Raw genomic sequence first — 19,353 nt, 5'->3', positions numbered from 1 at the left:
TGTCACCTCAACATTTTATCTCAACCTGTGTGCACCTACATTGTAAACTTTCATTCATAGGCTAGGTTGTAGCAACCTCATAATGGGTACAGGGAAATTAGAGTATCATGTAGTAGCCTAAACCTATTGATGTTACATTAAAGTGGGTGAATGGAATATGAATGAGAGTCATCCAATATGCTGTAATGGAAATAAAAATATATATAAAATATATATATATATATATATATATATATATATATATATATATATATATATATATATATATATATATATAAAAATATATGCCAGAAATAAGGCTAGCTATATATCATGGCTTTGCTAGCTAGCCAGCTAGCTATATATCATGGCTTTGCTAGCTAGCCAGCCAGCTATATATCATGGCTTTGCTAGCTAGCCAGCTAGCTATATATCATGGCTTTGCTAGCTAGCCAGCCAGCTATATATCATGGCTTTGAGAAGTGCCTTTGTTCTATTACGATCCTGTTATGACAAAATTAAATAATGTCCTATCCCAGGTGCAACGTTTCATGTTCTTTATTAGGAAACTCACACCAGGCTGAGGGCTCACCGTAACCAATGACTGCAGCAAAAAGGGACCATTCAGTAGTTTGAATGTGGTCCCACAGGCTCCATATAAAAGGAGCACACCATAAGAGCAATGGGACTCTCGCAGTCTTACCAATAGCAAGTCTTTTGTTAAAGGAATATTGTGTTCAAGTCTCCATACAGCCCCTAGTGTTGCACTGTTAAGAATAGTGTCCACAAAGGAGACCATAAAGGACAGACACATTTACATAAAGACCCTGTTGAAGTAATGGGTTGATGATAAAGGATATGTTTGTATGGGTAAGCACTTACTTTTATTATAAGTCAGTAACCTTGCAGTAGGAGCCTTGGCTTGTGTGATTTGGAACAGCTCATAGGTGCGGCAGGGTAGCCTAGTGGTTAGAGCGTTGGACTAGTAACCGAAAGGTTGCAAGTTCAAACCCCTGAGCTGACAAGGTACAAATCTGTCGTGCTGCCCCTGAACAGGCAGTTAACCCACTGTTCCTAGGCCGTCATTGAAAATAGGAATTTGTTCTTAACTGACTTGCCTAGTTAAATAAAGGTAAAATTTAAAAAATAGAGCAGGAGCCCATCTCCTGTTTCTGTAGCATGGGGCAGCCTGATGAACAAGAACACATCCTGGTCAGGATGCTTGTCTATAGCAGGGCCTTACCCCCAATCCATCTGCTGAATGCCAAACAGAGATGCAAAGGGTTTCATTTTTTCAGGGGAGGACACTAACCACTAACAAGGCCAGTGTGTCACGACTTCCGCCGAAGTCGGTCCCTCTCCTTGTTCGGGCGTCGTTCGGTGGTCGACGTCACTTCTAGCCATCGCCGATCCACTTTTCATTTTCCATTTGTTTTGTCTTTTTCTTACACCCCTGGTTTCAATCCCCCAATTACTTGTTTAACCCCCCCATGTTTGTTTGTGAGTGATTGTTTATTTGTAATACGGTCCGTTATTGTGGGCTAGAATTATTGTGTTATATTTGTGGACATACTTGAGTAAATTACGTGTATTACTCATATCTGCTGTCCTGCGCCTGACTCCTCTACACCAGCTACACACAGGCACTCTTACAATTATATTATATTCATATATTGTCTATACACACTATTCTCATACGTATATATTTATTTATATTCCAAACACGTTCTGATATGTCTTCATTTCTTTGTTCTTTTATTTTTTGTAGGATTACGTATTGCTATTCTATTGCTGCATTGTTGGAGCTAGACACATAAACGATAACATCAGCAAAACTGTTTACGCAGCCAATAAACTTTGATTTGATATAATTTTGGTCTAAAAGGTTGCAATGCAAGGTCGAAGTACTGCTAAATGGTAAAGAAAATATATATCAATGTCCTGAGTGTAATATTGTGTGGTCAAAGTAACGTGTGGGAACAGGAATGTGAAACGTTCTTTTCTTCTCAGCTGAATTCCTTGTAATCTTAGATTCACTTTTATATATAAGTACACCACTGATTATACTGCACAATATTTCAAAACAAGGAATATTAACTCCTAAACAAGTTTTTTACATTGATCTTTCAACTTAAACCAAAACCAACCAAACCCCATCGTTCAAGATCCAAAGCACAAAGACTTGTTCAGTCTGGTTAACTCTCAAGCATCTCCTCAATGGAATACTAATGGACTGGCCCTTGAACTTCTTAGCGCTGAGTTTTTCACATGTTGTATCTCAAATGGCAACCTATTCCCTATTTATTCCCTATGGGCCCTGGTCAAAAGGAGTGCACTATATAGTGAATAGGATGCCATTTGGGAAAATCGGAGTTTGCTTGCTATTTAATACAAGATGAAGTCAAGTGTTTTGCAGAGGTCGCAAGTGAGATATTTATTGTTAATCGACCCAAAACAAGTCTTCTTCTTTCCCATTTGCTCTTACTTTAATGCCCAAGTCAGTGGTTCCCAAACTGTGAGTCGTGACCAACTTGTGGGTCATGGCAGGGTTCCAGGTGAGATGTCATTCTTTGTGCATTGTTCCAAATAATTTCATTATTATACAGTCAATTCTCTTAAAATTGATCACAAGAACCCATACTAAAATCTACATTCGGTTTCTAGGATTAGTTTTTTTTACCAAACCATTTGTCCTTTTCCCCTTCCTCTGTTAAAAATGGTGTGTTGAACGTTTCACTTTCACATTCCAAAGGGGCAGAGTCTGCTGACAGGTTGCCTATAGTGACAGATTGTCTAGTGTTGCGTTGTTTCACCCAGCCTTGACCTTATCACAGTCTTATTAACCTGAAATGTGTCATTTTGTTATCTCCTCTGTTGGCGCTGGGAGTATTGTACAGTGGCACCATCTTGTGAATCTAGCTTCAACAACTCTTTACTAAAAATTGGTGAAGAATAAAGGAGTCATTTTGTCTGAACACGAGAACCAGTCTGTCAAGTCCAAGAACTCTGAAAGGATTCTTCATTATATAAAATATAAAATATTTAAACATCTGTTGTTTCTTTTTGCCAAAAGGGTGTTTGTGGCATGTGGTGTAAGAGTACTTAGGTAAACATACTATAGAGTACTACTTAAGTCGTTTTGTTGGTTATCTGTACTTTACTTTACTATTTATATTTACTTTAGTACATTTATAACACTACAATCCCAAGGAAAAGTAAGTACTTTCTACTCCATGCATTTTTCCTGACACCCCAAATTACTTGTTACATTTAGAATTTTTAGCAGGACAGGAAAATGGTCTACTTCACAACACTTATCAAGAGAACATCCCTTGTCATCACTGCTGCCTCTGATCTGGCGGACTCACTAAACACGTGCTTTGTTCGTAAATTATGTGTGAGTATTGGAGTGTGCCACAGGCTGTCTGTAAATAAAGAAAACTTGTATAAGGAACTGGAACACAAAGTACTCAGAATCAACATGGTAGAGATAAAAACACAGCAAACAGAGGACATAGAAGGCACAGTGTGTGGGTACGTGTGGGTATATTGGCATGAAAGCTGAGGTGTGTGTTTTTGTGTTCTGAAAAGTGTGGAGTTAAGTGAGTGAAAAAGGAAAATGGTTGTAAATCCCAGAGCCCATGTGTGTCTGCGAGCATGGGTTATGAGAGAGAGCTTTCAATTCTGTGCAGATATGGGATATACATTTTTAAATAAATACAGTTAATTTATTTATTGTCCTATCATGATGAGACAGTCCCCAACCCTATCCCCTAGACACCTACCTGAGAGACCCTCACACTAAGACCCATCCTTATCTGTTTTATAGGCCTACTGTGAGTAGGCTATACGCAGCCAAGACAGTAAGATAAATGCGGTCAGAGACCCACTAAAGCAGCACCGCCCCCTCAAGATTCTGAGCCTGCCTGGCAGGGCTAGTTCTACAAAGCCAGAGCCCCCTGATGGGAGAGCATAATATACAAGGAATTTCTCAAAGCTACTAATGAGAACCTTGACGACCTTGTACCGAGCCGGTGGGGATTCCGGTGGGGTGCCCCCACCCAGGTAGTGGCAGAGCTGGCAACATTAGCTGCAGTAACCAATCGGGAAGGGGTCACACTCGGACATTCAGAGAGAGGGCATCTTATTGTGGCCCTGGTGGCACAAAATAATCAAAGTTCTGACTGCACAGAGATGCTTGGGAAAATGGTTACAACGGGGGACCAGCGTGTGGGTGTTTCAGGGGAAGGGGAAGGATCTCCACTGTGTGACCACTGTGTTCTTGGGGACCTTCAATGCTGCAGAAATGTGTTGGTACTCTTCCCCAGATCTGTGCCCCGACACAATCCTGTCTCGGAGCTCTACGGACAATTCCTTTGACCTCATGGCTTATTTTGTCCTCTGACATACACTGTCAAATGTGGGACCTTACAGGTGTGTGCCTTTCCAAATAATTTCCAATCAATTGAATTTACCACAGGTGGACTCCAGTCAAGTTGTAGAAACATCTCAAGGATGATCAATGGAAACAGGATACACCTGAGCTCAATTTAGAGTCTCATAGCAAAGGGTCTGATTACTTTTTATATATATATATTTCAGAACATTTTTTAATTAAAAAAACAACAACTGTTTTTCACTTTGTCATTATGGGGTATTGTGTGTAAATTGATGAGGCGGAAAAATTATTTAATTCTGTAACGGCGTTCTTCGTTTGTCGAAAGAGAGTCGGACCGAAATGCAGCATGGTTGTTACTCATGATCTTTAATGAAGGATCGCGATACATGAACATAACTTATACAAATACAAAAACAACAAAACGGACCGTGAAACCTAATTACAGCCTATCTGGTGAAACTACACAGAGACAGGAACAATCACCCACGAAATACAAAGCGAAACTCAGGCTACCTAAATACGGTTCCCAATCAGAGACAACGAGAATCACCTGACTCTGATTGAGAACCGCCTCAGGCAGCCAAGCCTATACAACACCCCTAATCAGCCGCGATCCCAAATACTCCATGCAGGCTGACAGCTCTGACTGCTCAATGCAGGCTGGCAGCACCTTGCAGACTGGCAGCTCCTTGCAGACTAGCAGCTCATTGCAGACTGGCAGCTCTGGCTGCTTCATGCAGACTGACAGCTCAGGCTGCTCCGAACAGGCAGGAGGCTCCGGCAGCGCTGTAGAGGAGGAAGGCTCTGATAGTGCTGAACATGCGGGAGACTCCGGCAGCGCAGGAGGGAAGGAAGGCTGGTGCGGGGAGCTGCTACCGGAGGACTGGTGTGTGAAGGTGGCACAGGATGGACTGGACCGTGAAGGTGTACTGGAGAGCCTGAGAGCAGGACTGGCACAGGACGTGCAAGGCTAGGTAGGTACACAGGAGGCCTGGTGTGTGAGGCTGGCACATTTTTCACCAGCCGACTAAGACGCACCTCAGGACGAGTATGGAGCGCTGACCCAGGTGCCATTAAATCCCCGACACGCTCCGTCGGACGAATATCGTACCTATAGCACCATGCTAGCAATTCCCTCATTACTCTCTCCTCCACTTTCCCCATTAACTCCTTCACAGTCTCTGCTTCGCTCACCTCTAACACCGGCTCTGGTTCTGGTCTCCTCCTTGGCTCCTCACGATAAACAAGGAGAGTTGGCTCTGGATAGACCGGACCGTGCAGGCGCACTGGAGCTCTTGAGCACCAAGCCTGCCCAACCTTACCTGGCTCGATGCCCACTCTAGCCCCCAGGTAAGCACAGGGAGTTTGCGCAAGTCTCCTACCTGGCATAGCCATACTCCATTTAAGCCCCCCCCCCCCAATAATTGTTTTGGGCTGCTTTTCGGGCTTCCTTGCCAACCGTGTTCCCTCGTATCGTCGGCTCCTATCTCCGGCTGCCTCTGCTCTCCTTAGTGCCTCCACCTGTTCCCATGGGAAGCGATCTCTTCCGGCCAGTATCTCCTCCCAAGTATAACAACCTTTACCATCCAACACGTCTTCCCATGTCCATTCTCCGAATAATTCATCCTCTTTTTGCTGCTCCAGCTGTCGCTGCCTGTTTCCACGCCACTTGGTCCGTGTGTGGTGGGTGATTCTGTAACGGCGTTCTTCGTTTGTCGAAAGAGAGTCGGACCGAAATGCAGCGTGGTTGTTACTCATGATCTTTAATGAAGGATCGCGATACATGAACATAACTTATACAAATACAATAACAACAAAACGGACCGTGAAACCTAATTACAGCCTATTTTTTTTATATTTTTCATTAAAAATTATTTATTATCTTCAATACCATTCATTCTTTACAACTCATAATTTACATACATACTCAAATAATGGTATTTTAATTAAACTAATTAAACTAAACATAAACCTCAAACAAAACCTCAGGGGAGCATCTTCCCTCCCCGTCACCCTACAAAATACCTTTCCCTGTCACCCTACAAAATACCTTTCCCTATCTCCCCGTCCCTAATCTATCCTCTTACAAATCTAAATGACACCCAGCCCTAAACCCCCCTTCCACCTCTCCCAAGCAGCATGCTGCCCCCACTTCCTCTCCTCCCTCTTCATCCTCCCCCTCAAATCTCCTTCCACCCTCCTCACTATCCCTTCCACCCCCAATCTCTCCCTGTCTTCACCATGTTCTGCCTTGCTTCCCACAGCCCCCGTTTAAAGAGACTCATGAGAAGCCAGAGCAGAAACCTGTCCCTATCCGTCCCTCTCGCTCTCCCTACACCCCTCTCTAACCTGGCCCACGTCAATACAAAATCCCCCTTTACCAAACCTAACAACACCCGTGCCCTAGCCCATACTACTCCGGCAAAGGCACAGTCCTAAAAGACATGGCGCACAGTCTCCTCCCTGCCACAAGAGGATCTTGGGCAGGTGGGGGATTGCACCAAACTATACCGGTACAAGATGGAACGTACAGACAAGCACTTATGAAGGCTCAACCAATTCAGGTCCTTGAGCCTGTTGTCCGGACCCCGCGCCTGCACTCCCTCCCAGACCACTTCCGAGATGCCCACTACAGGCGCCGGACTCCCTGCCTTTCTGACCTCCTCGTACAGGTGCCTGTGATCTAAACCTACTCGGGCAACTTCAACCTCAGGGTGCGCACGCAGCCACTTGGCCGCATGACCAAAGTGCCACGGCAGCTGTTCCGCCCGAGGACCCGTGTTAGACGACACCATTATGCTTCTCGCCTGATACGAGAAGAACACCCGCAGGAGGTAACCGGACGGGTGTATCACTGGCTGAGCAAGCTCCGTTAACAAGAAAGAAACAAAAATTGTGTCCAGCTTGAGGGGGAAATGTGCTACCCCCCTACCTCCCTCCCCGATGGGACAGATCATGCGTGCCCTGGCGACCCACTCGCACCTGCCACTCCACATAAACTGAAACACAAGCCTCACTAGAGGCCTCCTCAGACAAGCCGGCAATGGGTAGATGTATGCCAAATACAAAAGAGACGGCAACACATCCACCTTTAGGACCAGGACTTTGCCCATAAAAGACAAATACCTAGCCTTCCACATTGCTAGCTTCCTCTGTACCACTGCGATACGCATGTTCCAGTTTAGCGTCGCTGAGCCGGAGGTCTCAAAATGGACCCCGAGAATCCTCAGGGCCCCCTCACAGAGAGATAACCCCCCAGGCACATCCGTTCTACCGCGCCATCTTCCGAAAAACTTGACGGAAGACTTTGCATGGTTCAGAACTGCTCCCGACGCTCGGGTGAAATCCCCAAAGATGGCAAGGGACCTTGTCAGGCACGAGTCCTTGCACAACAGCAAGTAAGTGTCGTCGGCGTACTGCGTCATCTTAACACGCAGCCCACCACTTCCAGGGATCAGCAAGCCTTCCACCCCTGTGTCTGCCCTAATGGCAGCCCCCAGAGGCTCCATGTACAGAACGAAGAGGAGAGCCGAGAGTGGGCACCCCTGCCTGACCCCAGACGAGAGGTCAAAAACGTCACCCAAGTGACTATTTACACTAACTCGGCACCCCGCTCCGACATATAATGTACGAATCCATCCTATAAACTTCTCCCCAAATCCTAATCGACCTAACACTCTGAATAAAAAGGATCTATTCACGCGATCAAAGGCTTTCGCCTGATCTAGCGCTGCTACCATTAAAGGCAGTCCTCTATCTTCAACCCAAGCGATGGAGTCCCTGATTAACTGTAGGTTCCATCTAATAGAGCGGCCCTCTACCCCGCACATCTGATCCTCATGGAAGATGTAGGGAAGGGCTGTGCGCAACCAGTCTGCTAAAACCTTTGCTAGTAGCTTGTAATCTACACACAGCATGGTCAACGGCCGCCAGTTGCCAAGGTCTGTTACTTCCCCCTTCTTATATAAAAGTGACAGCACACCAACAGCCATTGATCCCCCCGGGACCCCCGTCTCAAGGATGGCTTTCAAGACTTCGAGGACCACTGGTCCAAGTATACCCCAAAACTTGAGATAAAACTCAGCCGGCAGCCCATCCATCCCAGGCACCTTCCCTTTTCCCATCCTCCTAAGAGAGCTCTCAACCTCTTCTAGTGAGATCTGGGCCTCCATCACTTCTCTAATGTCCTCCGGCAACCGCCTGGACAAGTGTTCTAAAAACACATTTCCCTGCTCTACATCTATTTCCCTTTCCTTAAATAAACCTTGGAAATGATCAGTTGTCACCCTGACCATATCCTCTGGTTCTCTAACTATACTACCATTTTCTTCCCTAACACCATGCATTACCTTCCTACTCTGTCTGGCCCTAACCAACTTAAAGAACATAGCAGAACAAGTCTCATTATGTTCTAGAAAGCCACTATGCGCACGCTCCAGGAAAGCTCGAGCCTTCCGCTCCTGCAACTCCCTGAGCTGCGCCTTTAGGGTTGCGGATCTCTCAAAGTCAAACGACCCGCCGAGGTTGCCTGCCTCGTATTCGAGTTCAATTAACCTTTGGATACGATCCACCTCCCTCCTCTCCTCCCTTTTTTTCCTCTTGCAATACCCTATTATAAAAGCCCTAATCCTCACCTTAACTAATTCCCACCACTCTAACACCCCCTCGCACATGGACCGGAGGCCTTCAAGCCTCCAAAAGAAACCATAAAACCTGTCAACAAAAGCCTGCTCCTCCAGCACATCCTGATCTAACTTCCAGTACCCCCTACCAAAGAGGCAGAGTGGCGACCCCACCTGCAGGAGCACCCCGTCGTGATCCGAAAAGAAAACAGTACAAAAATATAGTCGAGCCTCCGCTCAACCCCTCTGGAGTTGCGCCATGTAGGACTGTCCATTTTCGGAGTAGTGTGCAGACCACCATCTACCAGACCATGGCAAGCCATTAGCCCGGCAATGGCGCCTGCACTGCTATCCCCCCCTCTTCCTAAATCTGTATTAAAATCCCCCCCTATCACTAATTTCCTATTTGTGACACACAGGGGCGTCAGACAGTCCACCATCTCCCTCCTGTCTGCCACCACCTGTGGCCCATACACCACCACTAATCTAAATTTACAATCCTTTATCGTGACATCCACCCCTATAACCCTCCCCTGCATTACCACAAAAGAATCCTCCACTTTTACATTTACATTTACATTACATTTAAGTCATTTAGCAGACGCTCTTATCCAGAGCGACTTACAAATTGGTGCATTCACCTTATGACATCCAGTGGAACAGCCACTTTACAATAGTGCATCTAAATCTTTTAAGGGGGGGGGGGTGAGAAGGATTACTTTATCCTATCCTAGGTATTCCTTAAAGAGGTGGGGTTTCAGGTGTCTCCGGAAGGTGGTGATTGACTCCGCTGTCCTGGCGTCGTGGGGGAGTTTGTTCCACCATTGGGGGGCCAGAGCAGCGAACAGTTTTGACTGGGCTGAGCGGGAACTGTACTTCCTCAGTGGTAGGGAGGTGAGCAGGCCAGAGGTGGATGAACGCAGTGCCCTTGTTTGGGTGTAGGGCCTGATCAGAGCCTGGAGGTACTGAGGTGCCATTCCCCTCACAGCTCCGTAGGCAAGCACCATGGTCTTGTAGCGGATGCAAGCTTCAACTGGAAGCCAGTGGAGAGAGCGGAGGAGCGGGGTGACGTGAGAGAACTTGGGAAGGTTGAACACCAGACGGGCTGCGGCGTTCTGGATGAGTTGTAGGGGTTTAATGGCACAGGCAGGGAGCCCAGCCAACAGCGAGTTGCAGTAATCCAGACGGGAGATGACAAGTGCCTGGATTAGGACCTGCGCCGCTTCCTGTGTGAGGCAGGGTCGTACTCTGCGGATGTTGTAGAGCATGAACCTACAGGAACGGGCCACCGCCTTGATGTTAGTTGAGAACGACAGGGTGTTGTCCAGGATCACGCCAAGGTTCTTAGCGATCTGGGAGGAGGACACAATGGAGTTGTCAACCGTGATGGCGAGATCATGGAACGGGCATTTTACCTCCCTGTGCCCACACAAAATCCCTACCCCCGATGAGTGCACCCCCCCAATACCCCAAACCGACTCCCCCTTGTCCCACTCCCTCTTAAACCTACTAACATCCCCTCCATCCCTCAGGTGAACCTCCTGTAAAAAACAAAAATCAAACCTCTTAACAAAATCCCTTAAACCCCTTACATTTAAACTAACAAAAGTAAAATTAGACCCCAAGAAAAAATAAAAACATGTAATACACTCAAATTCTAAACCCAGACAGAAAAAAAAAAAACAGGAGACTCACCCGATGCTCCCCTGCTCCATATCTACCGGTGAGAACACCATCCGTACTCCCGACATCCCCCCTCTTCCTCCATCTCACCATCCCAGGATGCAGGAATAGTGTTTGGCTCCGGGGTGCCCTGCACCCTGGGTCTACCCCCACAATCCTCCCCCTCCCCAGTGTTGCAGCTGGTTTGGAAAAAAATTGGGGTCCCCAAACAAAAAACTCCCCACCTCCTCCTGTACCCAGTCCTGAGTCTTGTTAGGTGTGTCCCCACCCAACAGAAATTGAGGGCCTGGGGAAACCAGCAGCAACCCAGAGGTTTCTCCCACCCCCATCACTCTCTTGGCCATCCCCTCCCTCTCACTGTCGGCCAATCGCACCCTCCTCTTCATTCTCTTCTTTGGTGATGGCGGCAGTGGAGAGATACCACCCTCCCCCCCGCCAGCTCCTCCACCATACCCCTCATCTCTTCCACCAGGGCACTTTCCCCCCAGTCTACTTGCTCTTCCACCGTCTCCTTCTCCACCACTCCTCCCTCGCTTTCTTCTCTCTCATGCTCCTCCACTCGTTTGCCTTCTTCCGCCGCTTTTCCTGGTTCTCCTACTCCCGTGCCTTCCGTTTCCTTCTCTCTTCCATCCGCCGCTTCTTGCTCCTCCTCCTTCCTTGTGGCCTTCCCCTCTGGACCTGTACTCTGGTCATGAGGCGTGCTTCCTTCCCCTCCTCTTCTTCCCCCATCCCCCGCCCCTGCTCCCCCCCCAGCCGCAGACGCATATGACCTCTGACGGGCCGGGCACTCCCGCCACAGGTGTGCTGACGAGCCACACCCATGGCACGTCTTAGGCTTGTCACAATCCCTCGCCTCGTGTTCCTCAGATCCACAAAATCTGCATTTTCTTGTGCTGCACGAGGCGAATATGTGACCGTAGGCCATACAGCGCCTGCAAAATGGGGGCTGACGTGCATAAAACAACGTCCCCCTGTCAGCCCCTAGGGACAACATAGCAGGAGGATGGAGGTAGCCACCATGTCCCTTTGGGTCCTCTCTGAGGAGCGCCTGGAAGCCTCTCCTCCCATTCCAAAACCCAAGGGAGTCTTTGAGGTGCCTTGCTGAGGAGACGTTATCCATGTATCTGCCCAGAAAAGCCCTCACCTCTTCGTCCTTAACGTAAGGGTTGTAAATGTTGACAGTTACAACCCTAAAGTTATTATTCGCCAGGCTTGTTATTTCATAGTGGCACATCGGCCTCTCACCTCCCACTGCTCTTGCCCTTCTCAGGATATCATCGTGTTTTTCCTCTGTATATAGTGCCACGTCGTTTGCTCCCTCCAACGAGTTGCCTTGGAAACAAAACACGTCCTTCACCGTCAGCTTTAGAATCCCCATCAATATTATCCTTCCAAAAGTTTCGCGTCCTAAAGGCTCCAACTCCTTTTCCTTCCAAGCAAACCGAATCGTGTTGGCCAGCCCAATCCCAGGGACCGACCGTGTTGATGTATTTAGCACCATCTCCGCAAGGAGAATGGCGCTCGTTCTCTTCTCTTCCAAAACAAGTAAAAAAGAAAAACCAAAGTGACCGAGCCTATCTGGTGAAACTACACGGAGACAGGAACAATCACCCACAAAATACAAAGCGAAACTCAGGCTACCTAAATACGGTTCCCAATCAGAGACAACGAGAATCACCTGACTCTGATTGAGAACCGCCTCAGGCAGCCAAGCCTATACAACACCCCTAATCAGCCGCGATTCCAAATACTACAAACCCCAATACGAAAATACAATAACACAAACCCATGTCACACCCTGGCCTGACCAAATAATATAACGAAAACACAAAATACAATGACCAAGGCGTGACAAATTCATTTTAGAATAAGGCTGTATTGTAACAAAATGTGACCGACTGGCTCGATTCGGTCTTATGGAGCAAAATTTGAAATGGTGTTTTTTACATTAGAGACTCAGAGCCAGAAAATTGTATATCACACACTACAGTTGAGGAACAATGGGAAAGTAATTCTGCTTTGAAAGTTATTAAACTTGTAAACTCACTTTTGAGAAAATGCCCCATTAATATTTTGGTACCTACCAGAGAGCTTTTCTTTGTCTACACCCATTCAGCATCGTTCACACCCTTTTAAGCTTTAGCCCCACCCATCTCTTCAAGGAATAACGTGAGACCATGTACTAAACAACCAAAGATTTCTAGATTAAAGGCTGGTTTATACTACGGGTGTGTTCGTAAATTTAATCTGGAGTGCCAGATTGTGCTCTGGGCGTTCGTAAAGCTTCAGAACGCACACTGGACGCTCTGGCCGAAAAATATGGTTGAACTGAGCGTTCTGAACAAACAACAGCAGTCAAGCACTCAAGCTAACTGGCTAATGTTGGCTAGCTTGCTAGCAACTTCCAGACACAAATGAGAGAACAGCTCACTCTGACCATTTTACTTGCCCTAGCAGAGCTGGTTAGGCTGTTATGTTATCCAGAGCGTTGGTGACTGTAACTGTACTGCTGGCAACAATTTAATTATGCTTTTTGCCAACGTTTATTGACACTGGCCATATTCAACCAGAGCGTTCGTAAATTTGGCAATTATTCTGTGCTCTGGCACACTCAGACGAGAGTGCTCTGAAATAGCAGTAGATAGCCAGAACAAATTTACCAGCTACGTCTATTGACAGTTGTCGCAGTGACATCATAAACATTCTATTGAAATAGTTACATGCAGAGTGAAGTCTTGTTTAGCTAGCTAAACAATGAACCATAATTCCAACTCATAACGTTACTATGTCCTCCCAGAGCGCTAAGAACCTTGGCGTGATCCTGGACAACACCCTGAACTAACATCAAGGCGGTGGCCCGTTCCTGTAGGTTCATGCTCTACAACATCCGCAGAGTACGACCCTGCCTCACACAGGAAGCGGCGCAGGTCCTAATCCAGGCACTTGTCATCTCCCGTCTGGATTACTGCAACTCGCTGTTGGCTGGGCTCCCTGCCTGTGCCATTAAACCCCTACAACTCATCCAGAACGCCGCAGCCCGTCTGGTGTTCAACCTTCCCAAGTTCTCTCACGTCACCCCGCTCCTCCGCTCTCTCCACTGGCTTCCAGTTGAAGCTCGCATCTGCTACAAGACCATGGTGCTTGCCTACGGAGCTGTGAGGGGAACGGCACCTCAGTACCTCCAGGCTCTGATCAGGCCCTACACCCAAACAAGGGCACTGCGTTCATCCACCTCTGGCCTGCTCGCCTCCCTACCACTGAGGAAGTACAGTTCCCGCTCAGCCCAGTCAAAACTGTTCGCTGCTCTGGCTCCCCAATGGTGGAACACACTCCCTCACGACGCCAGGACAGCGGAGTCAATCACCACCTTCCGGAGACACCTGAAACCCCACCTCTTTAAGGAATACCTAGGATAGGATAAAGTAATCCTTCTCACCTCCCCCCTTAAAAGATTTAGATGCACTATTGTAAAGTGGCTGTTCCACTGGATGTCAGCACCAATTTGTAAGTCGCTCTGGATAAGAGCGTCTGCTAAATGACTTAAATGTAAATGTAAATGTACACCCTGCATGAATCTGCAGGTAGCTAACCAACCAGGTTCAATGTTAGCTAGCTAACATTAGGCTATAACTAGCAATGCAAATATCTCGGAGATACGAATAATATTACTACACAGATCATACACGTAACATTAGCTAGCTAGCCAGCCAGCTAATGTTAGCTAGCTAGCTAACAGTACACTTTAACATGAAATTAAAACAACTTCCTGACAAAATGTTTAATGTGTAATATCCGAAAATGTAGCTAGCTAGACTCTCTTACCTGTATACATGGATGGACGCTTCTCCCTCTCTATCACGGATGCCATGGTTGCCCTTAGTTTGAAGATGTAATCCGGAGACAGGTGTTTTACAACAGCTTTCTCTGTGTTCCCTTTTTGACTCTGTCTGCATATTTGCATTCAAACGCCAGAATTTTCTCCATCTTCTTAGCTATCATAATCTAATTCCACTGATTTCCAAACTCGGTCCTCCAGAAAGTGGAGAAAGTACACAGAACCACAAGAAGAAAACAAGGTAGCTAATGATGCCTCAATCTGCCGCAGAGGAGAGGAATCAACCATGACTAAGTATATTTTTTTAACCTATGGGTGATTCGTTGACCAGCTCCATTATTGCAATTCTTAAATTGATAATAAAGGTTAATTGTTTGAAGAAATTACAAAGTCGCTCTCACTTGATTAGAATTTCAAACAACATTCACGATCCTTATCTTTGTCTGCTGACCACTCCAGAGGACCAGGGTCATCCGTGCATGGGAATCACTCTAGGTGTGATTCAAGGCAACCAGCACTTCATTAAGGGAGCAGAAAGGGACCTGCCCAGGGTCCTGCAGAGAGGGACGGTGGACAGATACAGGAGAGACCTGCCCAGGATACTCCAGAGGGGGCTGGCGGAGTCGTGACCATACTTCCCTCAAGTAAAAGACAGAGTCGTGACCGTACTGCCATTCTTAAGATTATAAGATTTTTAAGCAGTCATCATAATAGAGAGGAAGTTCTGATGATACTGTCCTGAGAGGAGAAAACATGAGGTTGTGAGCATACTGTTGTTGTAAGGAGAGGTGTGAAATGCATTATAATGCTCTGCGTTAGTATGGTAAAATGCAAATGTGCAAATTATGTAATTCCAGGAAGTAGTCCTGAAGTAGAAACGTGTATAAGTAAGAAAATATTCCTGCATGTTACAAAAATATTGATTAAGTATGTTTGGGAACAGTACTGTGTGAATGTGATATGAGAGTTGTGTGAGGGTGGAAATAAGTGTTAAGCTGGAGTTTGGGTAATAAGAGATTGAAATTTTGATAATTTCACATTTGGGGGAAAATATATAGAAATTTGCATAATAAGTGATTGAAATTTGGATAACAAGTTTTGATTTATAACGTTATATGGGGGATTCTGTGAGGATATGAAAACATGAGAAATTTTATGTGGGAATAATCAATTACTAGAGATTTGATAAAGTAACAATGGTAAAAAATTCTAATAATATAGAACTTGCACTCCATAATTAGACCTCCCCAAGGGGTGTCAACGTATTCTGACAGGTTCAGTGTGGTCCGTTTATCGATCATTCAATAAAAACAAGGTTTTGCATTGTATGCCTAAATAGGTTTGGGAAATATGCTCAGAACAAGATTGGTGTATATCCACTTTTGGTAATGGTAGGGGACTTGACTTAACCCTAACCAATAAAATTATAAACGCTTATGGGATTTTCTCTGTCATGGTAATGCATTTTTTAAATTATTTTATAAACCTGCCCACAAAGCCTAAAAATTAGTTTTAAGATGTAAACTGAATGATTTAGTGGCTTGCTTAGTTCAATATGAAAGGCTAATTTATTAAACATGAATAGCAGGGCAATTTCGAGGTAAAAACGTTTTTTGCTGCCTAATGGTCTGTTGGAGTAGCCTACTGAGTGAGAATGAGGTCGTAATTTAAATCACTGAATCAAATATTAATCATATGGATATGAACTGAATATATTCTTGTCAACAACAGCAAGTTATATTACCTGTAGTCTAATCAGAAGGGACAGTTAACTAAATCTAATGCATTCTAATAACAGACGATCGGCAATTGCGATAGACCTGTGACCATGATCATAATTGATAACTAAACATGGGTATGAATTATAATGATAAAACAAGGCTACAACAGCAATGAATTGTGGGCAATAAGAGGCTCTAGTATTGGGAAATATTTTAGCTCCCCCCGAAATATATATTTTCCCTTAGGAATTGGCTGAGGTATTTTGTGAATTTGGCGCATTACATGTTAATCTTAAAATAACAGACATTTAATAATACAATCAAAACATTGCCTTCTAACAAGGAGAGAATAATCATGTTTTTTTGTTTGTTTTCTAAATCTTACGATAAGGGACAGTGACGTAGACATTGATAAGGAGTGTTGATGTAAACTTAATGAGTGTTGACACAATGTGAATGGTAATATGTTATTAGTGATTTTTTGGATAGTACTCTAATGCCATATTTTAGTCATGTGAAGTTTGAAGCAGCTGAGTTTCAATACAAGGTTAAATGATGAATAGAAGGATTAAGCTTTGAGGCTGAAAAAATAGATAAGCTGCGAGTGACAGTGAGTAGTACTCACTGAACTCAAACAGGATGTAAAGGCCAAAATGGGACATTAGGAGCAGAGTTATGAATAGTTGAATGGGAGACACTCTGACTATTTCTAATTATTATTACTAAATGTTACAGTTTTAATTTATGAAAGAAGGTTATGTCATTTAAAATTATAATCTGTTTCCATTACGAGGAACAGTGTCAAGTATTTTTGTTTAATTTTTTTACCTTTATTTAACTAGGCAAGTCAGTTAAGAACAAATTCTTATTTTCAATGATGGCCTAGGAACAACGGGTTAACTGCCTGTTCAGGGGCAGAGCGACAGATTTGTACCTTGTCAGCTCGGGGATTTAAACTTGCAACCTTCCGGTTACTAGTCCAACGCTCTAACCACTAGGCTACCCTGCCGCCCTATTTAAAGTAGATTGAAGTAAATGTTTTAGTATTGAATATTAAGATGATAAGACAGAACCAACTTTTTGAAGGTCCTAATAGATTTGTTAAACAACAGGTTGTATATTTTGACTAAATCAATGCAACAGGTTAAGATGATAAGATTGGTGTCAGGGTTCTGGGGATTGTTTACTTTAGAAGGTGTTCTGCTCAAGGGGATACTATCATCTGATGTGTTTTAGGTTTACACTACGGTTCGCAAGCACCCACACACAACACACCTGTTGTCTCAGCCTCCAGTATTTATGCTGCAGTAGTTTATGTGTCGGGGAGCTAGGGTCAGTTTGTTATATCTGGAGTACTTCTCCTGTCCTATTCGGTGTCCTGTGTGAATCTAAGTGTGCGTTCTCTAATTCTCTCCTTCTCTCTTTCTTCCTCTCTCGGAGGACCTGAGCCCTAGGAGGACCCTGGGCCCTTGCTGTCCCCAGTCCACCTGGACTGCAGTTTCAACTGACCTGAGCCCTAGGACCATGCCCCAGGACTACCTGACATGATGACTCCTTGCTGTCCCCAGTCCACCTGGCTGTGCTGCTGCTCCAGTTTCAACTGTTCTGCCTTATTATTATTCGACCATGCTGGTCATTTATGAACATTTTAACATCTTGGCCATGTTCTGTTATAATCTCCACCCAGCACAGCCAGAAGAGGACTGGCCACCCCACATATGCTCTCTCTAATTCTCTCTTTCTTTCTCTCTCTCGGAGGACCTGAGCCCTAGGACCATGCCCCAGGACTACCTGACATGATGACTCCTTGCTGTCCCCAGTCCACCTGACCGTGCTGCTACTCCAGTTTCAACTGTTCTGACTTATTATTATACGACCATGCTGGTCATTTATGAACATTTGAACATCTTGGCCATGTTCTGTTATAATCTCCACCCGGCACAGCCAGAAGAGGACTGGCCACTCCACATAGCCTGGTTCCTCTCTAGGTTTCTTCCTAGGTTTTGGCCTTTCTAGGGAGTTTTTCCTAGCCACCGTGCTTCTACACCTGCATTGCTTGCTGTTTGGGGTTTTAGGCTTGGTTTCTGTACAGCACTTTGAGATATCAGCTGATGTACGGAGGGCTATATAAATACATTTGATTTGATTTGTTATGAATATTTGTTAGTGGTGTTAATACCGTGTTTGATTTCTTGTGTGGGGTCTTTTCATTTGGTTTTAGTGTGGTTTTCACAGGTTAGGATGAGGATGTACCTTAAGGGGTACACAAATTACATTTTTTTCTGTTTTTATTTTAATTAAACACGTCAATTATTTTGAGAAGAAATGTACTGAAAACACCCAATGTAAACCTGGTATACAAAATGTATGAAATGTTTGAAATTTAAAAAAATAATTAGTCTGAGGTACAGGGAAAGGAAAGGGAAAGGGGATGAATGACCTCTGTCCTGACTTTCTAGTGTGGTTTGATCACCCTCACTGGAGAGGCGAGAGACATTGGGTGATGATTTGTTATTAGTGATTAGTGATTAGTGTTTGGGGTTTTAGGTTGGGTTTCTGTACAGCACTTTGAGATATCAGCTGATGTAAGAAGGGCTTTATAAATACATTTGACGTGATTTGATTTGATGATTTGAAGGTCATATGCAACACTGATTTAAAGGTCATATGTAAGGGTATTAACTCTAACTCGATTTGTTATTATTTATTATTTGAATTTAAGGCTTTTTGATTAAATATGCAGATTGATACCTGCCTGTAAAAGGAAGCAGTGTATCAAAGGATATATGCAGAAGTGTATGACTGTTTGTTTTGTTTGTTCTGTTTCTGTTACAGGAATTAAATTCCTATATGTTTTAATACCCAATTAAAATGAAACACTCTGTCAATTCCTAAGAATTTGTAAGACTCTTATTTGCATAAAATGGACAGAGACCAGTCTCAAAATCAATCAGCATCGTTTATTCTCGAGAGTACTGAACGTGATACAGTTTACCACAGGTTATAAACTGAAAATGACATCATTAGTTTTTGAACTGTCCCGTCTCTTCTTCACCCTGGTACAAAGGCTGTATAGTTCTCAGGCCTTCCCACATCGTCTCTCCTCATTTAGAT

This window comes from Oncorhynchus keta, chromosome 9 (assembly GCF_023373465.1).
Source record: "Oncorhynchus keta strain PuntledgeMale-10-30-2019 chromosome 9, Oket_V2, whole genome shotgun sequence".
Classification (NCBI taxonomy): domain Eukaryota; kingdom Metazoa; phylum Chordata; class Actinopteri; order Salmoniformes; family Salmonidae; genus Oncorhynchus; species Oncorhynchus keta.
The sequence above is the reverse complement of the archived record's forward strand: the minus strand, read 5'-3'. Positions refer to the sequence as shown.